The sequence below is a fragment of the Schistocerca americana genome, chromosome 4 (genome assembly GCF_021461395.2).
Source record: "Schistocerca americana isolate TAMUIC-IGC-003095 chromosome 4, iqSchAmer2.1, whole genome shotgun sequence".
Classification (NCBI taxonomy): domain Eukaryota; kingdom Metazoa; phylum Arthropoda; class Insecta; order Orthoptera; family Acrididae; genus Schistocerca; species Schistocerca americana.
In genome coordinates this window covers 438,337,749-438,357,183 of record NC_060122.1, presented here as the reverse complement: position 1 = coordinate 438,357,183, position 19,435 = coordinate 438,337,749, and the positions used below count along the sequence as shown (strand labels likewise).

The 19,435-nt window shown below is 41.2% G+C and overlaps 1 protein-coding gene and 1 long non-coding RNA gene across 6 annotated transcripts in view; both read right to left on the bottom strand.

Moving 5' to 3' along the window:
- The window catches only part of LOC124612996, a 246,760-nt gene that overhangs the window by 164,119 nt on the left and 63,206 nt on the right, over positions 1-19,435 (bottom strand). The gene's annotated exons all lie outside the window — the stretch shown is intronic.
- Positions 2,138-17,648, bottom strand: LOC124612998. 2 transcript variants are annotated; one of them, XR_006979590.1, is made up of 2 exons: positions 17,442-17,648; positions 2,138-2,497 (listed from the first exon to the last, which is right to left on the bottom strand). It is a non-coding gene; the product is annotated as an uncharacterized LOC124612998 (long non-coding RNA). The 2 variants fall into 2 exon arrangements; XR_006979591.1 differs by lacking the exon at positions 17,442-17,648 and adding an exon at positions 16,140-16,202.

The following is a 19,435-nucleotide window of genomic DNA, read 5'->3' as shown; positions in this document are numbered from 1 at the left end:
ACTATGCTTATGAGTGTACACTTCACCAGTTAGCAATCCTTTGTTATATTTACACTAACTGTCTTCTTCTTTGGGACACAAGCTATGTTGGGGATTTTCATCGGTTGAAGAAGTATGAAAAAAAAGAGCCCAAACAGCCTTCTTCATTTTGTCGACACTTTGTGTATTTTGCCTAATAGCCATTCCATAATAGTTCTGTATTTTGTCAATTACACTGTCAGTTAACCTTCCCTTCCCATCCAACCCTTTACCATCACTGAGTTTTTGTTTTTTTTACGAAGCTTTCAGTCGCTGAAGTCTTGTTCCCATTCGCTTCTGTACATGTCCAATACACTCAAATTTCTGCACTACATCATCATCACCATAGGGCTTCAGTCCTTGAACATGTTTGAAACTTTTAGAATCACCGTCACCAAGGTAATTAACATATCGCACTTTATCACACGCCTCAGAACGCTGGAATATACTGGCAACACCAGCCACTTCCATTCCTCCACTGCTGCCACTATAGTTAGCTTTCCAATTATTTTCAAGTGTACCTTTATATTTTTGTGGACATCTACAATACTTTGATATTACTGCTACATCTAAAACTTTCCCTGTATACATACTGGTGGCAGATACTACACCATGAAGAAATGTGTGTCCCCGTTTATGCCAGGTACCATCGAACGCTGCAGTCAAATCTCTGTTACCATTTTTTCCATTAGTGCCTCTTCCACAGCGTTCTTCATAGATTCTATACAGACATCTTCTACTTTAGACCCTATTAATTTATTATAGGTCGTAAACTTGGTTGGGGGATTTGGAAGATTCATGATGCCACAGAAAATTGCACCTGCAGTAGCACCATTACCAACTGAATGCAAGGAATAAACAAATCTAATGTTGTGTTCGTAGATTTTGCTACCATTTTCTTCAGTTGCAGTTACTGCAACACTGTATGAACACTTATCACATTTCAGTTGTATTTCACTAGCAAGTCCTACGTGCTTTATTATGGAGAGTTCCAGACCAAATTCACTACAATGAATACATCTTACACAGTTTGAAAAAATTCCTTTGAGAACCGACACATCAAATATTTCATTCACATCCGATTCGCCCATATAACATTCATAGTTTTCACTCATTGAACCAAGCTTCTTCTGTGAAGTATTTTCTTTCCCACTTTGACTGCTATGGGCAGGTGTACTTGAGAGGTTAGGTTCACTCACTTGGTTATCGTCTTCATTGTTTACAGTAATAACACATACCTTTGGCTTTCCAACATTTCTCCTTTTTTTAAAAGCCTTCAGAGGATTTCTAATAACTTTACTTTTACTCATTATTATACTTCAACAAAACAGAGACTCAAGAAACAGAATTAATTATGAATATTTTCGAGATAACGACAGAGTAAATAAACATGAAACAATCGACAATCACACCAGCGATATATATTGAACCATCACAGGTTAGCCACAACACATACTTTATCTCACATCACTAAAATGTACCTGATGAACACGGACGTTAATAATAACACCATTTGACAGCAGTTTAACAGCGCCACAGTGGGTCACGCCCATGTAGAACACATTTCAAAAAAAAATTAATAATAGTTGTAGTCTTCGGAATTGAATAAATTATATATCTATCAGAAAATGCAAAAAAGTAAAAATTGAACTTTTCATGATTTTGAGCCTTTCCGGAGCCCCTTAAGCTGTTTAAGGCTTACTGTAAAATGATAAATTTTTATTTGCGCCCCCCCCCCCCCACTTACGTTTCCATCAAGCTGAAGGTACTGACAAAGATTGAGGGCTGACCAAAGGGCCCCTCATTCTCTCAAACAGAATGCAATATATATCCCACATGTGTTTGGATCTTCATTTAGTCTGGACACAACCTAATTCTTCAGAATGTGAAGAGATGAACTTGTGGTCTGTGATGTACAGTTGCTTGCATCCTTTAAATCTAGTATGGATGAGACTACTTACTTTATAAGAAGTCCACTATTTTATTGCACTTTTGTTACAAGTGTGTGTGTGTGTGTGTGTGTGTGTGTGTGTGTGTGTGTATATGTATGTGTTTCATGGGTAATAGTAAATATTTTATGGAGTGGTAATATTGACTAATTTGAATAAAACATCTGATGTAACATCTGCCTAATTTTTATTGGCTACAGATATACAGTTCTTAGAATGCAACTCAGACACATACTCACAGAAGGTCTTAAGCTAAAGCAAATGATTAAGTTCAAAGTAAGTTCTCATACACTCCACCTCTGACTTGAATGAACTCTCAAATTCTTTTGGCAACACCACTTGTAGCTCTTCTGATTTCATCTTGGCATTCTTCTATGAAGGCAACACAACTTATAATCCAAATGATCAACTCATCTCTTGTGTTTATTTTCACCTTCCAACTATCCCCACATGCAAAAATCTAAAGCAGTAAAGTCTGGGGACCTTGGCGGCCACGAAACACAACCTTTTCTGCCAATCCCTTTGCAGCCCTGGAAAATTCACAGTATAAGTAACTCTTTGTGAACTATGAATTAATAGAGGGAAACATTCCACATGGGAAAAATATATCTAAAAACAAAGATGATGTGACTTACCAAACGAAAGCGCTGGCACGTAGATAGACACACAAACAAACAGAAACATACAAACAAAATTCAAGCTTTCGCAACAAACTGTTGCCTCATCAGGAAAGAGGGAAGGAGAGGGAAAGACGAAAGGAAGTGGGTTTTAAGGGAGAGGGTAAGGAGTCATTCCAATCCTGGGAGCGGAAAGACTTACCTTAGGGGGAAAAAAGGACGGGTATACACTCTCGCGCGCGCGCACACACACACACACACACACACACACACACACACACACACACATATATACAAACACAAGCAGACATATTTAAAGACAAAGAGTTCTGCTCCAACTCTTTGTCTTTAAATATGTCTGCTTGTGTCTGTATATGTGTGGATGGATATGTGTGTGTGTGCGCGCGAGTGTATACCCGTCCTTTTTTCCCCCTAAGGTAAGTCTTTCCGCTCCCGGGATTGGAATGACTCCTTACCCTCTCCCTTAAAACCCACTTCCTTTCGCCTTTCCCTCTCCTTCCCTCTTTCCTGATGAGGCAACAGTTTGTTGCGAAAGCTTGAATTTTGTGTGTATGTTTGTGTTTGTTTGTGTGTCTATCGACGTGCCAGCGCTTTCGGTTGGTAAGTCACATCATCTTTGTTTTTAGATATCTTTGTGAACTATGCATCATTTACTCTGTGTTTCAGTATATTCATCAAAGTGTTATTAAATAACACTTGTGATCTAAATTGGGGACTACAAAAAAAATTCATAAGTTTACCATTGAAGTGTCATCTACTTTTCAAGTGCAACCATCTTCCAGGGAAGCACTTTTTGAACATCTGGTTAACTTCATTTGTGTTTCACATCACATGCAGAATGTGACAAAAATTGACTAATACTTCTCTATGAGAAGTAGCATCAATCGCAACATACGAATACACAACTAGCAAATTTGGCACCCATTCTGAACTGTTTTAGGGAGGAACTCTTTCACTTGACTCAAGTTATCAATCACGCTGTCATGTTGTCAGCACACTCAAGTCCAAATCAGAAAGCAGGGCCATCAATGAAGTACAGCACTTAGCACTGATAGCATATTTATTACAAACATCAATGTACTGCCAGAGCAGAACAGAACTCTTGGATGGAGAGTGCTGCTACAAACATAAGAAATTTCGAAAACCCTCCACAAACAATAAATACTGAATAACAAATAACTGCTAGTAGTCAGGTTTGAACTGGTGACCTGAGGCACGGCATCCACTGATGCTAACTGCTATGCCACAGTGAATACACCACAGTTCATGATACTGCTCTGTGTCTGGAGGACAACGACCCACTGTTTCAGAAGTTCTTGTTAGAGCCGACTACGGCACCTTGGATCTAGATCTCTTCAATGATTCTCTGTATGGCAGCACAGGTGGGCCCTAGTGTTCTGGTCATGTTGTCACATCCCTTTCACTAAGCTGAGCGTTGGGTATGGGCTCCTTGCACCGAAGTTTCACTATTGCCGAGCAGGTGCTCAGTTTACTTGAGCTGTAAGTCCCCATTGTCAATTTGTGCCTAAGGACTGTAGTAGGGCAAGAGTGATGTGTCTAAGCTTTTGTCTTCTTGATGAAGCATCATAATTCTCAACTTCTTACGTGATGTCTGACAAGCCATGAAAGATATACCACAGCTCAAATAAACACTTTAATAACTTTTCTGATAGTCCCACTTTCTTCACAGGCTTAAAAATCTATACAAAGATTTCCAGGCTGTAGCTTATGGGACAGTGCTTGGTGTTACAGTGCTCTTGGTCTTCTCTGAGATGCCCATGATTTGTACTAGTTTGCTGTCTTGCTTCTTCAGTCCTGGTAATGTGTTTCACTTAGTCAGTTTGAGTATCGTTCAACTGAAATGGAAACAGTGAATCCATTGTCGTTACGCCTCACAACATGGTGCAGAAAAAAAAAAACTGTGTGAATCCTGTGTCTTGCTTTGCTGTGTTGTATACTCATGTCACAATGGGCAGTATTGTATCCCACTCTGTGTTTAAGGTCATTGTACATCAAGAGCATATTTCTCAATGTCATATTAAAGCATTCTGTGAGGCCATCCAGCTGTGTGGTAGGCAGTTTTAATCCTGTGGTTGATGTCGCAACATGAAATTACCTGACACTAGTGTCAACTAGAAAACTTTTCCACTATCAAAGATCATCAGAAGGCCTGCCCATTGATTCAAAATTATGTCTTCTACAAGGAAATTTCCAGAGCTTCAGCACATGGTACAGCTTTGGTGACACTGATACCTGCGTCTGCCACTGTTTCTGTTCCACTGGCTCATAGTTCTTCTCAAGCAATGTTACATTTATTAACTGGAATTCTCCTCTGGTCAGTTCCTCATTCTTCAAGGCTACTACAGATTTCAACAGTGTTGCTCTTCCCTTTGGTCAGCAGTAACATCATTTACTATAGCAACGACTGAGATTTCATACACACAGCTGTGTTCTGCCAAAGGATACATTGAAAGGCAGTCAGCACCCTTGTGTTTGTATTTGATTTTGTATACCATTGTGATGTTCACCTGACACCTCACTGCTATCTCACCAGTTGACCCAACATATCTTTCAGACAAGTCAGCCGCCACAGACAATAGGGGTCTGTCACAATCATTAATGGTTTGTCAAAGAAATATGGCCAGAACTCGTAGAAGGCTGGAAGCATAGCATATCATATTTTCAGCACTTTCCTAATTTGTACTAGAAATGCAACTATCTCATAACCCCTATCGTCGATATGAAGTTCTGTCTCAGCATTCTTGTCATACACTGCTAAGACTAGAGAAGGTATTAGGACCCTCTTAAGGACACAGAGCTACCTTTCTGGCACATCATTTCAGGATAATTTGCTGACTCCCTGTAGTAGTTCTTGCTAGGGATGTGTATTATTACAGAAGTCCTTTACGAAAGTAGGAAGGGTACATTCCGAGAAAACTTCCCACATCATAAATCTGCCAATTAGTGGAAAGTGTAACTGCTCAAATTTCCCTGGATTAGGACAAACTCCATCACTATACACTAGGTGACACAATATTTTTATTTCTTGGGCAGTGAAGATGCACACTTTCAGATTTAGACTGAGGCTTGCCAGTCTGAACACAACTGTCAGGTCAAATGCATGTCATCCAGATAGCAAAAACACAGCATAAATTTCAGATGTTGAAGCGGGTTATTCACCATATTTTGAGGTTGGATGGAACTTTACCTAGTCCAGGCTGCATAACCTTGAGCTCACAGAAACCATTAAGTGTTATGAGGGCAGGCAGTATTTTCCCAGTCAGAGTCATCGACTCTGATTTGCCACCTGCCTGTCTGCATGTTCGTAGTTGAGAAATATTTTGCTTCTTTCCAGTGGTCTAGGATATCGTCAGTGAGTGGCAATTAGTAGACATATTTTTTCATGATTTTGTTTAGCAGTTGGTAGTAGTTGCAGAAATGCCATGTACCATGTTCCTCCTTCAAAAGGACCACAGGAGAGGACCAAGTATTCTCTGAAAGCTCAATGATATCTTGCAGCATCTTCTCCACTTCTTCCCTGTTCACCCATTGTCCAGCTCGCTACACCCTACATGAGCGCTGGTTAATTAATGAATGAGCCCCAGGGTTGATACATTGTTTTATGATGGGGCGATTTAGTATGTCTTTTCTCCACTCCAGATTTAAAAGCATCTGGAAATTGGTACAGAACAGCTAACACTCACTGACGTCCTTCCTGGACTGGCTCGGCTGCCCTTAGGCACATACCTTTATATGCTTCTATGTTGATACTACGAGGGAAGGGCAATGGTAGAAAAGAGAGGCAGTGTTTGTAGGAGGGCAGGGCAGGAGGCTAAGAAGGGAAGTTAATGTTCAGATAGAGAGAGAGAGAGAGAGAGAGAGAGAGAGAGAGAGAGAGAGAGGGGGGGGGGGGGGGGGGGGAGAGGAGGTGGCAGATGGGGAGGATGGGGGATGGATGGAGGATGGATGGAGGGAGAGGGAGGAAATGGAGGGAGGAAACATACATGAATTGCTTCTTTGATTTAAAAAAATGGCTCTGAGCACTATGGGACTTAACATCTATGGTCATCAGTCCCCTAGAACTTAGAACTACTTAAACCTAACTAACCTAAGGACATCACACAACACCCAGCCATCACGAGGCAGAGAAAATCCCTGACCCCGCCGGGAATCGAACCCAGGAACCCGGGCATGGGAAGCGAGAATGCTACCGCACGACCATGAGCTGCGGGCTTCTTTGATTTAAACTCAAATTAATGTTCATATGTTGACAAGAAGTCACAGTCCTAATCATCAGTTATTATGAGTCTATGTTATATCAGTATTTACATATTACCAACAATACTAAGATTATTTGTTTTGATTTCTTTTTTTGTTTTAGGGCCCAAAAACAACTCGGGTCATATGTGCTCATGTCAAAATTATAGAACACGGAGACAAAGAGAGGCATCCAAAACAGCTACATGTCAATCCCAATGGACAGAAGAGAAGATAGCTAAAAATAGGGGAATGGAGAAAGGTCTATAAAATATGCCGTAGAGAAACGAAGGTCCAGAAGCAAAAATTAAAAGGTCTTCATCAGATTGCTAGGACAAATAAAAAGTAAAATGCGGTCGACAGCCCACTTGTCATTTGCTAAAACGGACAATAACTCAAGACGGCAAACACAAATGGGAATGTAAGCAGTTAAAAAAGACATTCCGTCAGGAAATGGCAGAAAGTCAAAAGTTGAGCACAATGAGCACAAAGTGGTGGGAGAGCACCACTTAACAAATGGCGATGGCTAAAAACACAGTGCCCAATATGCAACTAGTTAAAATAATCTCCTCATGGCAAGAGAGCCCACAGGAGGTTGTCCAAGACACTGGGAGAGGCTTAATAACCCAGAGCTTGTTCCCATGAGGGAAGGATGAGTAGTGTTGCCAAAGTGACACCACCTGCTGACAGATGGCAACACAGAGATCATCAGAGGGAAGATAAAAACTAGCGGGCTGAGGTAAGAGGACTGCAGCCTTGGCAGCAGTGTCAGCAGCACCGTTTCCTGTCAGAGCGATATGACCAGGAACCCACAAAATTTAACAGTGACTTCATCAAGAGTGAGAAGTGGCAGCTTTCCTGCACCTGTTGCACTAAGGGACAGACGGCGTACAGCACGCAGAGGCTTTGAAGGGCGCTGAGATAGGCTGAACAGATGACACAATTGAAAAGCCTGAGTTGCGGGATGTACTGCATGGCCTGATACAGGGCAGAAAGCTCTGCTGTCAATACTGAGCAGTGTTCTGAAAGCCAATACCGAAAAACGTCGGTGCAATGACAAAGGCACACCCGACATTATGGTCAGTCCGAGAGCCATCAGTGTACACGAAGATACTATCGTGAAGTTTCATGTGTTCATGTGAAGGTCATGGAACTGAAGGCGATAGAGTGAGGCTGCAGGAGTTCCCTTAGGAAGCAAACGAAGGCCAAGGTGAACATAGGCTGCTGCATGAAGCCAAGTTGGTGAAGGGTTCCCGCCCACTGGGAAAATTGCAGGTAGCGTGTAGTTAAGTTGCCGGAGCAAGAGCCAACAGGAGGTAACAGAGAAGACGGACGCGTACCATACTGGTGATCTAGGGAGTCATCGAAGAAGGATGCAAAGAATAGGTGGCCATGCATGGCAGACAAATGGCATACATATCTGCAGAGGAGAAAGTCGCAATGTTAGGACAGCAGCAGTTCAGCAACTTCTACATGCAGAATCTCAACCAGGCTAGTGTATAAGGCGCCAGTAGCCCAATGGATGCAACAATGGTGGATAGTATTGAGACGGCACAAGAGGGATGGATGTGCAAATGAATGAACGAAACATGCATGATATGATTTTGAATGGACGAGGGACCAGTACAAACGGAGGAGGGTGATTCGATCTGCATCCCAACAAGTACCATTGAGGACATGTAGGACACCGAGAGACCACACTAAGTGGGCCTCCAGGTAAGACATGTGGGAGGACCAAGAAAGTTTCCTATTGAGCATGAGCCCCAGGAAATTCGTTTCTTCAACGAACAGAAGAGCAGTAGACACAAGATGTAAATGTGGTGGAAGAAACCAATTGTGCTGCCAGAAAATCATACAAATGGTTTTGTCAATAGAAAAATAAAAGCCATTGTTGATGCTTCATGGTTAAAGGCGAACGAGACATTGTTGAAGATGCCACTCAATGAGACACATGTGGAGAACTGCAATAGATGACAAAATCATCAATGATAAGGGAGCCGGAGATGCCCGGCACAAGACAGGCCATTATAGGGTTAATGGCGATAGCAAAGACTACGGTGCTTAGGATGGTATTCTGAGGCACACAGTTTTCCTGGATAAAGGTGTCCGACAAGGCAGAACCCACACATACCTTGAAAACTTGGTCTTTTAAAAATTCCTGATGGAAACAGGGCAGACAACCACGGAAGCCCCTTGTGTAGAGAGTATGGAGTATACCGGTCCTACAGCAGGTGTTGTAGACTTTTGAAAAACACAGCCACAGTCTCAGGTTTCTGCAGAAAACCATTCATGACATGGGTGAACAAAGTGACAAGATGGTCAACCACAGCACGGCGTGCTCGATATCCACACAGTGCTGTGGTTAGTAAAATGCGAGACACAAGCCACCATAGAAGCCAGGCATGAATCATATGTTTCACCACCTTGCAAACAAAGCTGGCGAGATAAATGAGGCGGTAGCTAGAAGGAAGGTGTTTGTCCTTACCGGGCTTAGGTATGGGTATGACAGTGACTTCATGTCAACATCTGGGAAACATGCCCTCTGCCCAGATGTGGTTGTGCGTGTAAGCAGAAAGTGCTTGCCCATAAGAGAAAGGTGCTGCAATATCTGAATGTGAACAGCATCTGGCACTGGGGTGGACGATCTGGATGAAGTGAGAGTATGATCTAGCTCCCTCATAGTAAAGGCGGCATTGTAGCACTCATGATTCTAAGACAAGCGTATCGCCCGAGTCTCCTCCACTCATTTCTGATGGAGGAAGACAGGGTGATAATGGGAGGAGATTGAAATCTCCACAAAATGGTGGCCCAAGGTGTTGGAAATTGCAATAGGGTCCACTATGGCATTGTGTGCTACTGTCAGGTGTAGGTCCAGGGTGTCTAGCACGCAGGAACTTTGGTTGCAAGCCCTGGACTGGCCTCCTCCTAACCAACACATTGCCATCACTGGCATCAAGGCAGAATCAGCTTTCACCAAAAAACACATCAGACCTCCACCACGCCCTGCAATGAGTTCTTGCTTGATATCACTGAAGTCGGAAATGGTGGTGGTTACAACTTTTGTTTATGTCACACAACTCCTTCTTGGTGTTATGATTTTTTGTCCATCAATGTAGTCCAATGACATGTAATTATTTTATTCACATGCTCCACTGAAAATAATTTTCTGCATAAGTTTGTCCTACCATATAATGGTCTAAAAGTCATGGCCTAGACATGTGTTTCTCAGTCATCCCTGAAGTTTAGGGACTATTAACTCAAGTATAACGTTTAAATTTTAGGCAAAACAGTGGCATAACTTTTCTCACACATAAAAGCTTTGAAATAAAGAATGCAAGTATCTGAAATGAATTTTCTTAACATATAATAAGTATACGAAAGCCCAAAAATTATAGAACTGTACACAATCTCTACCTTCAACAATTAAAAATGGGAGAGCCATTTGTGTCCTCCAATTAGAACCTCTAAACATTGTGGCACAGAATCAAAGAGAGGCTAGATACTGTTGTAACATCAGGTTCAGGTAGGTGGCCATAACCAGCCAAGGGCTACACAACAAACCAGCCACCAGCTGGGTGCTAAAACAATGCTGGCATAGCATTCTGCAGTATGGTAGATCGTACTTATACATACCATAGCACAAGGCTATGCTTCCACAGCTGGCTATGTGAAGGGAGCCTGATGGTTGCCACAAAACTCCCAGCCAGAGGAAGTATACAGGGTGAATCACCTAAAACTTGGACCACAAATATTACAGAAACGGAAAGTGCAATTGATGTGCAGTTTTCACAGAATGGACTGGTGGTCAGGGGCTCACACTGTTAGCCAATAAACAGTTTGTAATGAAACTCATAAAGTGTATTTTTTGTGCAAACATACACTTTTTAAATGGATCAATGCCTATTGACATTAACAAACTAAAAATAAGGTAAATCAGAATGTTGGTGGTGTTTGTTGCAGGAGTCTAGTGCAACTCATTTATGAGATATTGTATTTTGAAAAGTTTCCACACACTGACACTTGTTTGTGCCATTCTACATCTACATCTACATATACATAGGGATTCCACAACCCACCGTACTGTGCGTAGCGGAGGGTACCCTGCACCACTACTTTCCCTATTCCACTCACAAATAGAGTGAGGGAGAAACAACTGTCTACATGTTTCCACATGAGGCCTAATGTCTTATCTTATCTTCGTGGCCCTTACGTACAATGTATATTGGCAGCAGTATACTCATGAGGCAGTCAACTTCAAATGCCGTTTCTCTAAATTTTATCAACAGTGTTTCTCAAAAAGAACATCGAGTTCCCTCCAGGGATTCTCATTTGAGTTCCTGAAGCATCTCCATAATACTTATGTGGTGTTCAAACCTACTGCTAACAAATCTAGCAGCCCACCTCTTAATTGCTTTGATGTCTTCCTTCAATCCGACCTGGTGCCGATCCCAAACACTCAAGCTGTACTTAAGAACAGGTCACACAAGTATCCTATACATGGTCTCCTTTGCAGGTGAAACACACTTTCCCAAAATTCTCCCAATAAATTGAAGTCAGCCATTCGCCTGCCCTACCACAGTTCTCATAGGCTCGTTCCATTTCATATCACTTTGCAATGTTACGCCCACATATTTAAACAACTTGACTGTGTCAAGCAGAGCACTAGTAATATGTATCCAAACATTACAGTTTTGTTCTTCCTACTCATCTGCATTAACTTTCACTTTTCCACATTTAGAGCTAGCTGCCATTCATCACACCAACTGAAAATTTTGTCTAAGTTGTCTTGCATCTTCTTATAGTCACTCAACTTCGACACCTTACCATATACCACAGCATCATCATCAAACAACCACAGATTGCTGCCCGTCCTATCCACCAAATCATTTATGTATATAGAGTGCAGCAGTTGTCCTATCACACTTCCCTGAGGCACTCCTGACAATACTCTGATGAACACTTACTGTCGAGGACCACATATTGGCTTCTATTATTTAGGTTCTATTATTTAAGATGTCTTCATGCCACTCACATATCTGTGAACTTTTCCATTTGCTCATACCTTTGTTAACAGCCTGTGATGGGTCACCAAGTCAAATGCTTTTCGGAAATCTAGAAATATGGGATCAGCCTGTCGCCCTTCATCCACAGTTTGTAATATATCGTGTGGGAAAAGGGCAAGCTGAGTTTCGCACAAGCGATGCTTTCTAAAACCATGCCAATTTGTGGGCATAAACTTCTCAGTCTCAATAACGTTTAATATATTCAAGACTGAGAATACGTTCGAGGATTCTGCAGCAAATTGAAGTTAGGGATAGTGTTCTGTAATTTTTTGAGTCCGTTCTTTCATCAACCTACCAGTCAAACTGTATAGGTACATTGTGTTATGTTTGCTTACAGTGTGCTTCCATGTTCCTTGAGTGCATTACAACTTCCTAGTCACTTAGTGCATGACAGTCCAAGAAGTAAGTCGTGAGTGGACAATGGGATTTACCAATGTACAACATATGCTCATGGTGTACAGAGAGTGTAGGAAGAATGCAGTTTGTTCTTGTATGGAGTACTTGACAAAATATCCCAACAGACACCAACCATCTCAGCAATTATTTGTCAACCTCTTTAACGTGTTACAAGAATGTGGTAGTGTAACACCTAGACAACATGACAGAAGAAAACGACTGACAACAGAAGAGGGGAAATTAATGTTCTTGCTGCTGTTGCAGTTGATCTGCACATCAGTTACTGTACAACTGCACAAGGATGGGGCATGGGTCAGGCAAGTGTCCTACACATTCTCCATCAATTTATGTTCCATCCCTATCATATCTCCCCATCAAGAACTGCATGCAAACAATTATGAGAAGAAAGTTAACTCCTGTACATTTGCATTAAGACAGGATTCTAGAGATGTATCGTATATCTTGTTTAGTGACAAAACACTGAAAATGCACTACTGGTCTGTTTACAATCCCCGCTGGCTTCATCAGATGAAACATTAGTGTCCATGGAGTGTAAACGTATGGTGTGGGGTGGTGAACCATTAGCTCACAGGCCTGCTTTTCACAGACGGAACAGTGTATGCACACAATCATAGCCTCCTAGCAGGCCACCTTTCACGGATGCCAGAAGGCATTCCTCTGCAGACTAGGAGAAACCTGTGGTACCAACATGATGGTTGGCCAGTCCGCAGATTCGACACCTGTAGTTTTTTTTTCTGTGGGGAAAGCTGAAAGAGTCTGTCTACAAGGACATATCAACTACACCGGGTGACATCCTATGACATATTACTACAGCCTGTTCCGACATCTCTGCTGGAAAGCTAGCACTTGTGCAGCAATTGTTCCATACCAGAATGGATCTGTTTATTGCCGTTACCAGTGGTCATTTTGAATACAGCCTGTGATGGTCAATTGTCTCATTACTGGTCTGAATACACACAACTAGTGTATGTACTTGTATTTTTGTCAGTGTATGCTATCACAGTTATTGTACAAGTGTCTGGGTGGGAACTTTTCAAAATACGATATCTCATAAATGATTTGCACTAGAGTCCGACAACAAACACCACTGACATTCCAATTTACCCTACCTAAGTTTGTTGATGTCAACAGGCATTGTTCCATTTAAAAAATGTATGTTAGCACAAAAAATACACATTCTAAATATTATTACAAGCTCTTGATTGGCTAACAATACAAGCTGCTGACCACCAATCCATTCTGTGAAAACTGCACATCAATAGTACTTTCCAGTTCCGCAATATCTTCAGTGCAAGTATTATGTGATTCACCGTGTATATGGCCCCAGCGTCGCTGTTAGCAGCATTTCTGTCAGCACTGTTCATTCATCCAACACAAACTCCGCATCACAGTGCAGATTTGCAGCTACACAGCTACAGCCTCATCGAGCAGTGCCATCAACTAGTCAAAGCTCCTTAAATATGAGTCATCAGCAAACCCCTGATAATTATGAGCTTCGAACTAGATACACAAAGGCAAAGTCACTCATTACATGTTATCGCCTGATCCTCCTGCCAGTCTCCGATAGTCCTCGGTTCAACTCTGCCAGCCGACTTTGGCTATGGGCAGTTTACACCAGTCCATCTGTCTATACTTGCTTGCTGTGGAGCATACATACAACTTGCATCAGCAAGCAACTACCATCGCCAGCTGCTGTCGTGCTGTCACAGCATTCCATTGCCTCAGTGTACTCACCCACTGCCCACTATACAGGACCAGCTCTAGGGGCGCAGTAACTGACCTGCTATATGAAAACACCAATTAATAAAGAATGATATTGTTAACTAAGTATCCTGGACTCTGCGCTTGCCACAGAATTGGAGATCCCATCTCACAGCTCACTGCACATGCCACTTTGGAGGCAGAAGTTGCCATCCTGCTCACAGTGCTGTCAGCATAGCAGTCATAGCACAATGTGACCAATATATTTTAATGTCAGAAGAACCAGTACCTATGAGTGACATCACAGAGCAATGCATTCCAACATAGCGAGTCAAAATTAACTGTTACACCAGAGAATGTAGGGAATTCCCATACTTAGCACTCAGTTGCAGGAATCTGGTGTATTCAGTGGTGCAAAATGCAGTTATGATTTTGGCGTTGGTTCCTTTCCTATGGTATTTTTCCTTTTAACGTGGACACAGGCTTTGAAATGGGAAAACCAGAGGCTGAGAAAGTACAAATGTAGGGAAACAATATGCAACTGTGCAAGCAGTTGGATGTATTGAGAGAGGATAAGAGGGACCACTCCTCATGCAGTATGTCCGTACCCATCCCAGACACTCCATTTTCAGGGAAGGCAGGAGAGGACATGTCAGCATATCGTGAGGGGTTAAGAAATGCAACAACATTTCAGTTTCTGCGAGCATGCTGGGAGCAGTGACGGAGAAGAAAAAATGTTTATCAAAAACAAGGGGAGCATACTGAAAACTTTGCAGACAGGATCAGAAAGCTAAATATCAACAAATACAAGTTTGACAGACACGACGATATTAACAGGGTCCTTCAGCGAGAGGCAGAACAGAGAGTACTGGACACATTTTTTCAAGGATTGCCAGCAAATGTGTCAAGGAAAGTACAGGAAGAGTTCTCTAAGAACTTAACTGATGCCATAGTGACTGCAATGGCATTAAAAGAGAGAGACACAGTGATAGAAAAGGAATTTGCACCATCGATGTTAAATGTTATAAGTGTGGACAAACAGATCAAATATGGCAGGAACACAATGAACTGCATTGTAAGAAATGTATCAAAGAGGTCATCTGGAATGGGATTGCAGGCAAAATCCTAACAGGGCATGAGAATAGTAACTCCCCATTAAATTAGAAAGAGGCCTCTGAAGCCATTGTGCAGTGATCCCACTGAATACAAGCACAACATGCAGTGGCAGAATTTTGCTGAGATGGCTTAATGGATTGACAGAAGCATAAGTTTTTATTGGACATGGATTCAAAGGTGCCCATGCCAAGCTAAAATGTATGTTAAGTGGAGAGGGTGGAAATGACAAGCATTCACTGGGCTCAGCAGGGTTGGGTTTTCAAGTTGGTGCAAAAAATTCCCAAGTTTTTGTGGAAGTTTCACCTCACAGGGGCACTTGTTACTGTGCTATCTTACTGTTAGATTTCTTGCTTAAACATAACACTAAAGTCAAGTTAGAGTAGTGCAAAGAATATCTGTATGGTACATCATTCCGTTTAGCTTCTACTGCCAAGAATACCAAACAGCCTCAAGGCACACAATGGATGTGGGGAGCAGGTCACCTAAACATCATAAACGGTCTCTTAGTATTGGCTCACAAGACAAAATGCCGCAAGGTACAGGGAAACTACTATGGGTGAGCACAGGAACTAGTTTTATGGTAATCATATCGTGTGTAGCAGAGCTGCTGAAGGAAAATGGGGACTTAGATAAAGCATGGTGTTTCTTACACAGGAGTATTGTGTGTATACAGGAGTTAGGAAGTGAGCTGGTAGTGCCCTTCAAACTAGATAATTCTGGGACCATGGGATTGATGGTCGCCAATTTGGAGATTTTTCAAGAAGGTGAATTAAACTGAGTAAAATCGGACCCTGAGCTTAAGCAACTAGCCAGTTTAACTGCATTATAAGAGAAGATAGTGCACTTGGAAGGAGCAGAGAAAACAGTGATGGAGCAGTTGTTGTTAGAATGCAAGGAACTGTTTAATTTTTGTAAGTCTTTGCCAGTGATCCCATTGAGAGAGCATAGATTCCCATCTGGTAACGAATTATTTAACTTACATTTAGAAGTCAGTATTACTGCGGAAAGAACTAGTCCCTGGGGAGCACCAGTGATGATCGCCTGAAAGAAAAGTGCACTTGGGATGAAGCCATATCATTTTTGTTGTGACTATCAGTACCTTGACAAGCAACGGTAAAAGGTGCTTATCCAATAACTAATATAACCAAAAGTCTGGATATGCTATGTTCAAATGATGGAACTCCGACACGTTTTCAAATTGTGTATTTAGACATTTAACATTCAACTTACAACTGATCACTTGAGCATAGGTTGATGTGGGTTAACATAAAAAGCCTCTAGATGCAGACCAACATGTAACGGTACACAGTTACACAGATACGTAGCGCCATTGTGCTGTTCATTTGACCACACGTTTCCATTATGAGCAGATGTATTTTGCGTGCGTTTCTGTTACTTTTGTTTATTGGACATTTCAAATGTCACAATGAGTGAAAAATGAAGTGAGAACAATGACATCAAGCTACTGATTGACGAAGTAGAAACACAGTCAGCAATTTCAATTATAGCATCAGAATCATATCAAAACAAAATTCTGAGGCAATGAGCTTGGGAAGAACTGATTTTGATCTTCTCTGAGGGAACGAATGCAAGGAAAAAAATACAAGAAAGAAAATCTTTATTGGTAACAAGTAAAGTTTTGTTCATATTGTACAAAGTCTGCATATTAAAATCTATCTTCATTAACGAAATAGGTGGTAAATTAGCCAGAATGTTATCCACTGATAAAATGGGTTGTCCATTGTGAGTAGCATTTACACTTGTGAGATTTCCTTCGAAGGTGTCTTCGTGTTTATATCCATCTCTCATTTCAAAATAGTTGTCAAGTACTGCAATTGCTTTTACAATGTGTTCGGGGCAATCGACACTGATATCTAATGGGCGTTGTAGTATTATCCATTTATCACACACTATACTGAAAGCACACTCAACATACCTACATGCTAAAGTTAGCTGATAGTTAAATAATAGGTCATTCATAAGTCATCTGCTTTATGCCGTAGTCTCATTAACTTTTCCATCAGCACCTACTATCATGCAAGGAAGTGCCACTTCACGGTTTTCTATAAGGAGCTTTTTTTCAGTATGTCCTAAGATTTTCATGGGATTTTTTCATATAGAATGGAATCACTGAAAATTCCCGAGTTGCTGTCTTTTTCATAAGTGTGAATGCCTACCCAGCTAAAGTAACAGAGTCCCCTACCACCGACAAGATTAGAGAAAAAAATGTTTATATGAATTAGAAGAAGAATGTTCTGCATTTTGCATTCTGAAATGTTTACCATTGAGAGATATGATGCAACGAAGAGGAAACATTGTGCACTGTTGAAATCCTTGATATATTTTAATGCATTTTTCTTCATCTAATGTTAGCATCACAATCACTTTTAATTCCATCCAGATAACATTGCATACTTGGTGAATTATTCCATGTACAAGTGATTTCATAATTTTTTTGTGCATAGTGTAGCTCTGCCCCTGAACAACTGCTTGAGAAATATCTGAAATGAAACAGACTCTGAGAAACTGCAGTGACTAACATGCCTTACTGCTTATCATCTGAGCACTCTTGAAATGTGATCGCACGTTAGCATGCATCAGCACACATTACATCTGAACTTAGCCCGGGGAAATGCACATATTTTTTACACTATGGATCTGCAGAGTAGTTATCAGCAGTTACAGGTAGCACCAGAGGATAGGTCAAAGACGATCAAACGCTATTGAGTCAGGAAGTGGCTGGGCAGAACATTCAGCTGCACATGCCTCACAGCAACTGAATAGAGCAGAAAAGAACTACTTTATAATGGAGAAAAAGATGCTGGGTTTCACTTATCGCATAACTTATTTTCCATGTTTATATATAGCGGAGGAAGTTTAAAGTCATACTGGATCATTCAGTGATATAATGCCTATCAGGTTTGAAATATCCATTGATCAGGTTAATGTGTTTGGTATTTTGTTGACATGACAAGTCACATGGATATGTGATGACTTGAGTTGGAAAGTTTGTGCAACGCAATGATTAGGTTACACTTGCAATGCAATGATTAGGTTACACTGCTGCAGAGTGGCAGAGAATGCAAGCTGCTGATGAAGATATCAAACTATTTACAACAATAACTAAAGTTCACTGTGAATGATGGAATGGTACATATACAAACAAAATTCAGACCTCATATTGTTGTAATGTTAAATGAAGTATTACAGCAAGCACATGATCACACATTAGCAGGGCATTGCAGCAGTGAAACAAAATGATGTGTAGTCTAACGATATTGGTGGAGAACACATAAGCAGGAGTAGAGTAGTATATGAAGAGCTGTGTGCCACGCACACAGCATGCCGAATAAAAATTGGTGTATTTCACTGTAGAGATTACCAGAAGCAAGGAAACCATTTTATATGATCAGTTTGGACTTTTAATGTCCATCTGTGCAGATGCCAGCAGGGAACCATTATGTATTCAAGCCATGATTACAACTGCTTATTCAAGATCAAAAATTCCAGAGATATTGATTACAAATCAAGCTACTGGCTTCATGTCGGAACTGATAAAGCAATTTTGTCGTTTGCTACAAATTCATAAATTAAGAACAAGTCTGTTACACCTACAGGCAAATGGCGCAAGTCAACGGGTTCACAGCATGAAACGGAGCCACTATGTCAACAGTCATCACGATGACTAGGATACATTACTAGATTACAGAGTGTATCCTCACAATTCGAGAATTCATGAAAGTAGGCATCTAACACTGTATCGACATACTGGATGGATGGAAGATATCATTACTTGAGATACTGAAACTCAGAATGAGGAGAAAACTGTGCATCAGTACACAACTTTACAAACAGCTTAAAGACAATGAAGCACCATGTGCCAAAAGTGAATACGAATCCCTGTAATGGCAGGAACAAATGCAACAATGGACTGCTAAGTTGTCTTCATGGCAATGGGCTATGTTGACAAGCCATTACAGCCTGAAAGGGGTAAAAAAAAAATTTAAAAAATACAAAAATGGAAGTGTTGGTAAACAAAAGCGGAAATTCTTTCAATGGGAGCACAATAATCAGCAACAATGGTATATTCAGGATTGCTGTGTTTGTGAATTTTGGGAAGCATGTAGAAGTCAGGTGTATGAATGGTCGCTGGGGTGAGGAGGGAGATGGTCTTGGGGGAACAATTCTGAGATGGGCCAAAGAATTTCAGTAGGGATTGGAGGTTATATTGGACTTCTGGACTATGGCAGAGCTTGTGGGTGGAAGAGTCATACAG